Consider the following 11,875-nt stretch of genomic DNA (forward strand, 5'->3'; position numbering starts at 1 on the left):
AAAACTGTGTACACCACCTGGCAATAAACCAAAGTAGCGTGACTTCACCTTGCAGCCTGGAAAGGGCCTGGAATGGGGGGCTCGGCCTGTCTTTCCTCTGCCTCCTCCAGCAGAACTCCTGGCTGCTGGGAAGCAGAGAGAAGCCATGCTGAGGGGGTGTGTGTACCTGGGCCAAATGGCGTCACAGGTCCCTAGTCCGGGTGCCCCTCCCCTGGGACTCACCACCCTCCTAAAGCTGCTGATTTGGGAAGAGGCCAGTCTACCAAAGATGATTCAGGCACCTGCTGCCCCCTCCCTCCATATGCGATATTTGTCATTCAAATCGGGGGAAAACTGGCTGGGCTTGAGGCTCTGTTCTGACAACTCATTGAGGCTGTCTTGGCAAAGCACAGAGCCTCCTTTGTGTGACTTCATGAGGCAGCTGGCTCACTTCTGGACACACGTGTTCACACGTGTGTGCTCATGGCCGCACCCCAACAAGCGCATGTGTTCATAGGCACATATACTCATGCCCGTGCCTGGATTTTGGTTATTGCTCTGTGTCCTGTTGGAGAATCTCCTGATTGGCTGACTGGCTCTCTGTTCACACAAGAGATTGTTTCATGTGCCCTTGGCACCCAGTGCTCTCGGTTCCTGGGACACAGATGAGAAGATATAAAGAGGCCAATTCACCTTCTCCCTAGTGCTAAAACTATGGATGACACAGTGGTGATCTGTGGCTTCCAGAATGCTCACACACTTGTTAGTTCATTGAATCATTAAACCCCTGGGACCCCAAAGCTTTGTCCTTGTTTTACAGATGAGGAAACTGAGGTATGAAGGCGCAGAGTGAGTGATTCAGCTTCCCCAGGTGCAGTTAGAAAGCAGTGCACAGGACGGTGCTGTACCACAGTGGTTAAGCTGCCACCTGTCGTGCTGGCATCCCACATCAAAGCACCAGTTCAAGTCCTGGCTGCTCCACTTCCAATCCAGGTCTGAGTTAATGCACCTGGGAAAACAGTGGAAGATGGCCGGAGTGCTTGGGTCCTTTCCACCCACATGGGGAGACCCGGATGGAGTTCTGTGGTCCTGGCTTCAGCCTGGACCTGCCCTACCTGTTGTGGTCATTTGGGGAGTAAAACAGCTGGTAGAAGATGTCTGTCTTACTCTCTGTATCTGCCTCCCCATCACTCTATGTTTTAAATAAATACATCTTTATTCTAAAAAAGAGGAAGAAAGGAGTTGGCATGGCCACACTGCTACACACTCCTCTGGGCAGTGCTGTCCATGCAGGGGCCCCGGCACAGTGGCCCTGTCACACCCTCCTGGCCTGGGTTGTGCTGCTGGTTCCATCTGGAATCCTCTGTGGCCACCTCCTGCCCTCAGTTCAGAGGAAACGTGTTTTCCTCCCAGTTGTGTGCCCAGTTCCATCCTCTGTGCTGGCAGCTGGGACCCTTGTTTATCAGAGCTGGTATGACCTTGCTTATTGAAACCTAGACCCTTTTGAAAGTGTAATGAAGCAATAACACAAATAATGGGAGCCTGGGGGTCAGCCACAAGCATAGTCTGTGCCTGCTGGTGCAGTCGGCATCAGCTCCCTGACCACAGCCTCTTGTCCCTCTGCACAGGCACTGGCTGTGGGGACAAGTCAAGTGCCAGCGGCAGACGGAGCAGCTTCTCCCCCTGCACCCTCCCAGGGGAGGGCTCCGTTCCTGCAGGAAGCGCCATGATCAAGCTTTATAAGCTGGCGAGCCAGAATGTCTCCCTTCCCTCAGCATTGTAAGCTCTGGGAGCAAGGACATCCTTTCCCCACATTCTCTACTCAGCCTGGGGACTGGCAGAATGGCACCACAGCCCTAGGAACAGGCCACACCAGGGTTCAGGTGCTGCCCTTGGAGTTCAGTATGCTGCAACAAAGCATCCCTGCTCTTACAGGATCTCAGCAGCCAGCTTGCTGCAAGCCCAGTGAGAGGCCTGTGCTCAGGACATCCACCCTCCTGGCAAGTCCACCAAAGGGCACCTGCTTGGCAATGAGGGGTTCAGCTTATTTTACTACCAGAGGAGCAAGTGCAGCAGACAGGGCAGGACAAGGAGCCTATGGCCACTAACACAAATGCATCCCACCACTCTTTCCAGCCAGGCACAGACTCGCAGTGGTAGGGACCAGTTCAGAACCCAGGAAGACTGGGAGACACCTTGAACCCTGGGCCTGGAAGCTGGGAGCCACCTTCATCCCATCTAACCATCTTTGGAGGCCAGCAAAGGTGAGGAACACACCCAAGGCTGTGCAGCCCCGGTGCTGCGCGTGGGTTGTAAGAGTGTCTCTCGTGGCCAGTCAGGAGAGGGCACCTGCTCACTGCAGACAGCCTGGCACAGCTTGTGGTGGCTGACTCAGCACCTGCTGGACCTTGGCAGGTCCTGGGGACCAGAATGAAAGTACTGGAGGCCTGAGTAGGCTTCCACAGCACCGCCTGCTCCAGCACCCCGCCTCAGTCCTTGGTGCTGAGCCCTGTGCCGTTCTGGGTGAGACTCCTGAGCCCTGTCCCTCAGCAACACCCCCTGCCCACTCTGCAGCCTCCCCTGGCTGTGCCCCTCCCCAGGCATGAACATTCTAGATGCTCTGCAAAACGCCGTGGACAGGTTACTTTCCATACTCATCCCCCAGCCTGTCTGGGGGCACCCGGCCTCACTTGCTTCCACATTCTCACCCCAGTTCCCAGGACCTGACACAAAGCAGACCCTGTGCCAATACCTTTGTGCCTGCTTTTCCTTACCCGTAACACTCATGGAGTTATCTGGGGGTCAAATGAGGGACTCCAGGAGAAACACCTGACCTAGGGCCCATGAGCAATACAAACCACACAAAACAGAACAGTTACCACAACCATCACCACCACTTTGCTTCTAAAATTCAGCTGAACCCAGGTACCTAGAAGGGATGGGGGCCGCATAGCCTGAGAAGCCCAGGAGCAGGAGTGGGCAGTGTGCTTCCCTCCCACACGCACGGCAGGTGTAGACATGATGAATGGAGAGAACCCTAAATCTCAGCCCCATGGACAGCAGATTACGCTGACACTATCTGCGTGTTTTACAGGCCGTATATAAAACAGCCAGCTGCAGGGTAGCTGGGCTCACCGCTCACCGAGATGAAGTCTGAACATGGCCGACACAAGGCTCAGGGCAGGTGTGCCCCGTCCCCAAGCAGGCTCCCCAGGGTCTCCTGAGCCCCTGCTCCCAGGCTAGGATTCTGGAAGCGATGAGTAGATTTCTGCCACAGGGCCCAGGAGGACAGCAGGGTCAGCAGAGATGTGGTGTACGATGCAGGCTTCCATTCACCAGCCATGCTGTCTGCCTGGGGTGCTCTCCCTTCCTCATTCTCCCTCCACCTGCTGAGCTGTTCAGCCTCCACGGAACTGGTTGGGTGCCCTTATCCCAGGGGACTGTCTCACAGTGGGTCGGGCACCTGGGGTGCACAATCCACTCTGGGTGGATAAAGGGGAGCTGCCAGACACTGACTGAAACAGGCTTCTCCCTTCTCTGTGCTTCCCTGACACCTGGCGAGGGCTGCACTCCGAGAAGTATTTGCTGGGTCTTCATATGCTTAGATATCCTTAGTGGGGACAGCAAGTGGGGAGAGCCCGTGCTTCTTTGAGCCCCTTTTTGCTCCATGTCCTGGCATCAGCTGGGGAGAGGGGATGAACAGCCAGTGCACAAAAAGAAACTAGAGTGACGCATGCCAGGACTGGGCAAAGGGAAACAGGAGCTGGTTAATGGATACAGAGTTTGGAATTTGCAAGAAGTTCTGGGCAACTGTCTCACCACAGGTGAATCAACTTAACATGATGGCACAGTGCACTTAGAAATGGTTAAGGTGGTAGAGTCTACTGTACTTTTTTCACACAGTTTAATAGTAAGAACGTGTCATCCAGGTCTGTTCAGACACGGATAACCACGGCAGACTCTACAAGGCCTGGACTCTGGGCAGGGAGGTTCTGGGAGCTGTCCCTGCAGCAGGGCTCGGCTGGGCCACTGCCTGCACCTCCCTGGGAAAGTCAGGAACAGGAAGGAAGGAGCCTGCAGGAAGCACCCATCCGAGGTCCCAGGCGTGCCGCGAGGAGGAGCCCTGTGCACCCACTCACGGAGGAGGCTGCCTCCGACACAGCGGCTGGGCCGCTTGCTCGCAGGGAGACAGATTTATGAGTGAGCGAAGAAGTTAATATCGACAAGTGATGAGTTAGGAGAGCAATGCTTCAGCCTAAGTTCAGAAACTGACGGAGAAGGAAAACAGCAGGCCCGGAGGAGTCTGTACGTCAGCCTGGACAGGCTGTGCAGCAAGCAAGGGCCCCAGCGGCGAGGGTGCGCACGGCGCGGCTTCTGCAGACTCAGCTTCCCCAGCGACAGTGCCTCGTCTCGTTCACCCTGGTCTGTGGATGAATGGAGAAAGGAGGAGAGCAGGCCAGGAGACAGCAAGGGCAAAGGAGCCGGGGAAACCTGGACGGCCACAGGGAGGTGGCGTCTGCGCTGACAACCGTCCACCCTGTCATTCACGTGGCCACACAGCTCCACCAAGGCTACCTGCCAGGACACACGCACTGCCGCCTCTTGGGAGTTGCCTTTAGTCCCCAGGATGTCGAACGGTGATGAGGGGAGAAGTGGCTGAGGACCACTCCTGATTCCCTCGGGTGTTCAGGTGACCCCGGTCAGCAGTAGGGACCAAGAGGGCTTCAGGGTTGGGCTAAGCAGGAGCCAAGCAGCCCCAGAACCTGAGTCTGAAGCCACCGAGGGCCCCCTGACAACTCCCGGAGCCCGAGCAGATCCAGGCGACCTCATTCCTCTGGTCCACATGTGCATGGGCGCACTGTGGCAGGCTAGTGATTCACTGATTCAATTAAAGCTTTGTATGTATTTTTAATTTGTTGCCTGTGGCCTGAACGAGCTGACCTTCCCAAGGGCCCTGTCAGCAACATTTGATTGGTCCTGCTGGCCCCAGCTGTCTGGGGGAGAAGAGAGAAGGCACACTCCTGCCTGGATGAAGAGTTCCCCGGGCCTGGCCAGTCTCCGACCTGGGAGGCTGCTCCTGAGGCCCCTGCAGCACTCTGTCCTGCAGAGGAGACCGGCAACAAGCCAGAGCGGGACGAGCAGGGGCTGGGGACCCAGGTCCCAGTCCAAGATGAGGCACTAAACCACCTTGTGGGTTCGGACAAGAGCAGAACTGCTGGGGGCCTCTGCTCATCCACGGAAAGAAAGAAGTGGCCCAGGGGCACCGCATCTTGCTTCTGGGGGCAGCCCCGCAGGCTGGATAGGGCAGGGTGTCCACCCTCGGGCCTGTAGCCACCTGCATCCTTCCTGTCTTCTGCCTTCCAATAGCTCGGCCGCAGGCCCACCTGGCTCCTGCCTCTTGCTCGAGATATTTTGTGGAGAGTTAAGGAAGAAGGAGGATAATTCACTCGGGTGGGGAAGGGGCCACTCGGCCCATGCTCCTCACACTCTGAGGACAAAAGTGAGGTCCCCCCAGGTTCCATCACACAGCAAGTTGCAGACGCTGCGTCGGCCGTGCCTGTGCCGGCTCTAAGTCCTGCCAGACCAAGGACCCTCCAGCTGCCTCCTTCTGCTGGCTCAGGACCACGGCCTCCTCACTTGCTTCCCGTCAAGACCAGGAAGGCCTGAGCCCCTGCCGTGCCTCCCCCCATCTCCCACCAGCACTGTGCCGGCAGCGGGTGAGTGGCACCTCCTTGGCTGCTTCCATTTTGAACATACGGAGGTTTAGGAAATGTTCATGGTGAGGATGGCTCCAATACAACTGAATTTCAATTGCATCTACTTCTGGCTATGCTGTCTTACAGACAAGGATGTAGTCCTCGGCTGCTGGTGGTGTGTGGGCCGGAGGCTAGCTCGTGTCCGCATTTCCACCAAAGGTGAGCAAACAGATTCAGGAAGGGTCAGAGAGAGACATGAGGTCTTGTGCCGGCTGAGGACACCCTGGCACAGAGCAGGCTGTTCAGTAACTGCCTAATTGTTCTTTTTAAAAAAAAATGCATGAATCATAGGAACTGCTGTTTATTTTCTAAGAAAAACATAAAGGCACTTGCACCTTCTTGAGTGACTGGCATGACCAACGGCAACAACTCCTTCCCTCCTCCGAAATACCCTGGCGTCATCCCCATTTTAGAGATGTGAAACCTGACGCCCAGAGAGGGTAAGCACTGCCCCATGCAGCCCAGCTGGGACCCAAGTCTGGCCATCGCGTGGCCACCCTGCCAGACCGTCTGCAGGGCAAGGTCTTCAACAGCTCTGTCTGCTGCAACTTCTGCCCCTGCAGCCCAGGGTGGCAGCCACCAGCCACACGTGGGCACTCAGCCCTTGCAGCGTGGCTGATGGGGCTGGGGACCGCTCAGCTGCCCCAGACCTAGAGTCAGGGGCTAGCAATTTCTCTACAGGGGCCCAGTGAATGCCCAGTCTTGAGCCTACAGGCAGCTTCATGGCCTCGGAGGCCAATGTGCTCACCTGCCCTAGAAAGAGAGAAGCAAGACAGGGAGTGGTAAGGAGCGGACCCTGAGCCACACTGGCAGCCAGTGTAGACTGGCAGGACCTGATCTCTAACTACGGTGCCACTCCCAACACCCGGGGTCACGTCGCCTGGGCTCCGCTCTCTCCTCTCCCTGCTCTCAACCCTCTTTCCTGTTCTTCACTGTGAACAGAGAGAGATCCTGCACAGGGTCTGAGCACAGAGCTCCGGAGGCCCATGTCCCCGTAGCCGCGGTTAGTTCTCAAATCCAGTTGACCCTTGACTCAAACGCATACTCACCACACTTTTGGGCTTATCGGCAGTGGCAAAGCCTTAATCCCTGCCAGGCACTTGGCAGGGAGGCTGCCTCCTGCCCTGCTGTCAGCTGGTGTGTGTGCAGGGAGTACAGACTCATTTTAATATTGGCCGCAGCTAAACCTCATTAGAAAAGTAAATTTGCTATAGCTGCAAAAAAAAAAAAAAAAAAAAAAAAAAAAAAAAAAAACCGCCCACATAACCCTCCCAAAGCTAAACAGAAAACACTAATTTTGGATTATTTGATGTTTTACGTTCCCAGCACCAGCGCAGAGCCCAGAACACAGCAGGAGCCCAGCCAAGGGAAATGAATTTTGAGCAACCTCTGGTCACCCTGTCACCTTTCAGCACGGACAATAAGAAGTCACAGATTAGGAGTTTTGTTAAGTTTCACTATTTGTTTTCTGTGATAAATTAAAATGGTTACATCTAACAGTAATTAACATGGAACACTACTGTGGTTTGCAGTGCTGAGACAGGCTCTGGGGCCTTCTGCCTTGGATAAGGAAGGGTGGGATGCAGCCAGAGTCTGGGGGTGTGGCCAGTGGGGGGGGGCGTGAAGCAGGGAAGTGGGTCAGGTAGGAGGAGATTGCTCTAGGGCTGGTCTGGCCAGAGAATCGCTACTCCAAATTTTACAGTTATTCAGAATCTGGAAAAAATGGAGGGGTGTATAAAATAAATAAATTGGCATTCACCGAGCACTTCCCCTAAAAACAATGTGGCAAAAAACAAGGACTTCCCAATCTAAAGACATTCAGGAAACCAGGGCACAGAAGACTCTGTTTTCTTTGCAAGGCCCATTCAGCTGGTCACAGATGAAGCTGGGGTAGGACCCCAGATAGCTGGCCGAGGGCCTGTCGCTCTGACTAGGTCCATGTTCACGGCTGGCCTTCAGCAGGGCACCCACAGGTCTGCCTGCCTGGGGACCTGTTGGGGTGGGGGCTGCATGAAGGAGGGGTCCCTTCTTCCTCTTCCCCAGATGCCAGGCTTCCCCAGACTCTTCACCCTTCCCTCCTGCAGTACAGTCCAGGATCAGGGGCACCAGGGCAGGGGCCCTCAGCACCAGGACATGGCATGGTAGGAATGCCTCGCTGCAGGTCCCTGCATACTTGATGCTCATGGCTGGCTCCTCTGCTTTTGGCCTCCCTTTGCTCCCCCCTAGCGCCTTCCTTAGTAGACTGTCCAGTTGCTCCACCGAGGGGCCTCCTGTCAGGGCAGATAACTGCCAACATCAGGAGGCCTTGGCCAGCCCCGACCAGACACACCCTGTCCCCTCTGTTTGCAAATGCGATTCCATGCCTTTGTCTGATGTCTCTGCCTCCTCCTCTGTGCCTGTCTCAGACTCTCAGACTCCTTTTCATCCTGAGTCCCTGCCTCTCTGCCCTTCCAGTTCACAGCAGACAGGAGCATCCCAGCATCTCTGTGCCAGCTATCCTCTCTCGCAGCTACACGGGACCACCAAGTTCTCTGACCCCCAGGGCACAGGCTCCAGGACAGCACACTCTCTCCTATTTCTTAACATTTGCAAAGTTCCTCTCCTACCTCATCGCCCCGTGCTCCACAACCAGGAAAAGCACAGTTGGATTGGTCCCTTCATCCCCAAAATCCTACTGTGGGAAAATCCAGGTGTATTCTGGAGCCTGAGCTGTAACTGGGCTGGCCCCATGATATCTTCCTCTGGAGGTCTGTCCCGGGCTCCAGTGTTATCACGGGGGCTGTGCTTTGCCTGCTCCATGCCTCAGGAGGAACAGGCACATATTCAGCCCAGCTCACATGAGCTTCTAGCATGCCCGCACATGGAGCAATTCCCCAGCCTCTGAGGATCAGTCCAGGAACAGGAACAGCGCACCACTGGTCCCAGTGCTGAGGAGGACATAAATGTGTTAACTCTCTCTACGCCACTAACCCTAGAAGGCAGTTTTGTTGCTAGCAAAGAGACAGAGGGAAAATGGCACCTTAGGGGGTGCTGGACATGGACCATGCAGAGTGGAAGTCTCCTGGGGAAGGGTCTTCATTCCACAAGAAACAAGGGAGGGCTTGATGTCTGGTCCTAGGGAGACCAGGAAGTGCCTCAGTGTCTGCAGGGTCTACTGGCAGAGGAATGGGGCAGAAGGTGTCTTAGAAGGCCCTTGAGCAGTGGTTCTGTGAAGCCACGGATGCCCACAGCCCAGTAACTTATGAAGCAGTGCGCCTTCCACACACACACACACACACACACACACACACACACGGTAATTTCACAGTGTGATGCACTGGGAAATCTGCACCCAATCATTTTAAGTAGTGCGTGATACAACCCAAGCTCAGTGCTCCGCTGGGGATCCACCTCGACTTCTGCCTAACAGCTGCCGGCTGAAGGCCCCCTCCAGCGTCTCCTGCCTAAAAACCTCCGGAGTCCCTTGGCTCCAGCTTCTACAAGAAGCCATCCAGCCAGACCACACCTGGCTGGGGGACGGAAGGAGAAAGGGGAAGGGGTCGAGGACATGGTGGAGGGGGCACTCTTGGTTTTAGCTTGTTGGTAGCAGGCTGTCATCCCCTTTACCTAATACTGTCGGACCCCCGGCTTTCCTCTTCCTTCTCGCCTGCCTCAGTTCCCAGCTGCTGCTGCTTTTTTGAAGTTGCATCCTTTGGCTTTGGGGCCCTCAGGACCTCAGGCCTGAACTCAGCTGCAGAGGCCAGGTGGCGCCTCTTCCATCCTTGATGCAAGGAGCGTGCCACCCTGGACAGTGCCCAGCCCTTCCTCGGCACTCCCAGCACAGCTGCAGACCGTGGGTCCCCTCAAGAGAGTTAACTTGCCAGTGCTGGTGCCGCAGGGCAGCTGGGGACGCCAGCGGGAAGCAGGGGCAGGGGCGAGGAGGGTGGTGGCCCCTGACTCCTCCTAGGGGATACTGGGAACCACCTGCTGAGGGGGCAGGGACCGGCGTGTAAGAGCCGGGATCAACTCTCAGGATCGGCCTGAGAACCAGGTCTCCCCTTCTTCACCCGCCGAGCAGGGCAGGGAGTGCCAGGTTTTGTTAGGAAGCCCCCAGGGCGGCAGCGGCTCCCAGCACCATCCCCCGTTCCTGCGCCCCCTCTGTGCGCACCACACACACACACACACACACACACACCCCGCGCGCGCACCGGCAGGACAGGGCCTGGGGCTGCCGAGGACGCATAAAGGGGCTCTTGTGCGTGGCGGCGGCGCCCGTGGGGGCGCGGGCGCGGTGGAGCACTGACCTGCGGCGGCGAGTCCGGATCGTCCCCGGTGCGGTCCATCGCGGGCGGCGGTCCCTACGCCCCGGCCCCGGAACCCCCAGGCTGCTGCTCTGGGCCGCGTGTGCCTCCCTCCCCGGGGGCTCTTGGGCTCTGGGCCCCCGGGGGCCACCTCATAGCCGCAGGGCCCCTGCGCCCGCCGGGCCGCCCGCAGCCCTGGCCCGGCCCAGCCGCCCCGGCCCGGCCCGGCTCCTACTGGGCTCGCGAGGCGGCGGCCGGAGTCTGGGAGCGCGCGGGAGGGCGCAGGCAGCAAGGCGCGGGGTGGGGGGCGGGGATCTGGAGATGGGAGGCGGGGTGGGGGTGCGGGGGAGCTGCGCGGAGGTAAAGGCTCGGGGGCGCGGGGCGGCCGGGCGCGCGGCCGGAGCCGAGCCGACCCGGCCGGCGGTGAGTCCCTTCGGCGGCGGCGGCGGCGGTGGCGGTGGCGGCGGCGGCAGCGGCGGATGCGCCGGTGCGGCCGCGGCTCTGACAGCGCCTCCCGCCCCGCCCCCACCCCGCTCCCGCCCCCTGCCCCCCGCTCCCCGCCCCCGCCCCCGAGCGCGCACGAGCTGTCGGCGGGACCAGCGCCGCTAATGGTCCGTACCAACCTCGCCAACTGGGGCGGGGGCGCCAGAAGGGAGGCCGCGCGGTGACCCCCAGAGGTCCCCAGTCATTGCACACCCCCTCCCCGGCGGAGGCGGCTCCGGCTTCAGGCACTGGAGCGGGGGCTGGCGGGCGGGGGGCAGTGCGCCAGCCCTGGCCTTCTAGAGTTAAAGCTTGCCCGCCCGGCCTGCGCGCGGTAGCTCCCCGCCTCCGTGCTGGCCGCTCCTGGCGCCCGGCTTGGCAGCCTCTCTCAAAGGGTGATTGTTTCCGCCTGGGCTCCTTGGGGGGCGGCTCTCTGGGACCGGGAGGCAAAGCTGGCTTCAGGCCCCCGCGGTGGAAAGTGGTTGTTGGGAGCGGTGGTACCTGGGCAGAACACAGGGGTGCTTGTGTGGGGTGGAGGTGAGGGTCTGCAGGTGCTGGCCAATAGGACAGTCCCCACCTGTGGGCGCAGCTGCCTGGTCGACCGCAGGGCCTGTGGAGCAGCTGTCATTGCCCCCCCACCCCCCGCAACACACACACACACACACACACATACCCGCCCCAGCCCCCAAAGCAGTGATCTGGGCATTGCAGAGAAAAGACAGGAAGACAGTGCGGGCTGCAAGAAGTCAGGAGCAGCGAGCCAGTCAAGGAGGCCGTAGACCATCCAGGAATCCCCCAGCCTCTGCGGGCGTGCCCTGAGGGCAGGGGGCAATGGGTGATCGTGTGTCTGTGCAGATGTGTGCATGGATGTGTGTGTGTGCTGATTTAGGGGGCATTAGCCATCTAAGGAGAGCTGTCCACATGCTCCTCTCTCAGTTTGCCCGAGAGATACATGCTTGTCCTCGCACCACACTGGTGCTCCTGGACACCTGTAGTCCGGCTCTCACCAACTGCCTCCTCTTTAAGCCCCAGGAGAAGGCCAGCTCTTGTAGCTGGGATTCTGGCCCAGTGATTTCCCCCCAGGGTCTGCTGCATCTTTTCCTAACCCAATGGTCAGCTCTAGACTCGTTGCAAGGCACCACTGAATCCAAGTTGTTCCAGGCTGAGAATCCAAGGCTTCCTTCCCGATCATCTCTCAGGACCAAGCCAGGCCCTGGTGTGGTGGGAATAAAGCAAGACCTCCTACTGGGGACGGGGCCACACTGTCCAGATATTTGAAGACATGATTGGGCGTTCTCTCTCTCTCTCTCTCTGCCCAGCTGTCCCTGCCTCTCACTCCCCCTTCCACTCCTGTGCACAGAAGCCCTCTCTGCCTGTACA

The 11,875-nt window shown here is 58.3% G+C and overlaps 1 protein-coding gene across 5 annotated transcripts in view; it reads right to left on the bottom strand.

Moving 5' to 3' along the window:
• Nucleotides 1-10,821, bottom strand: part of B3GAT1 (beta-1,3-glucuronyltransferase 1) — a 29,654-nt gene extending 18,833 nt beyond the window's left edge. The window contains exon 1 of one of the 5 annotated variants that reach the window (XM_051834502.2): nucleotides 10,639-10,821. The gene's annotated coding sequence lies outside the window, so the exon portion shown is untranslated. Of the gene's footprint in view, nucleotides 1-10,018; nucleotides 10,482-10,638 lie in introns of those variants that run through there. The other 4 variants (XM_051834501.2, XM_008248350.4, XM_008248349.4 and 1 more) reach the window with 4 other exon arrangements.
• Between the last annotated feature and the right edge of the window lie 1,054 nt (nucleotides 10,822-11,875).

This window comes from Oryctolagus cuniculus, chromosome 1, assembly GCF_964237555.1.
Source record: "Oryctolagus cuniculus chromosome 1, mOryCun1.1, whole genome shotgun sequence".
NCBI lineage: Eukaryota > Metazoa > Chordata > Mammalia > Lagomorpha > Leporidae > Oryctolagus > Oryctolagus cuniculus.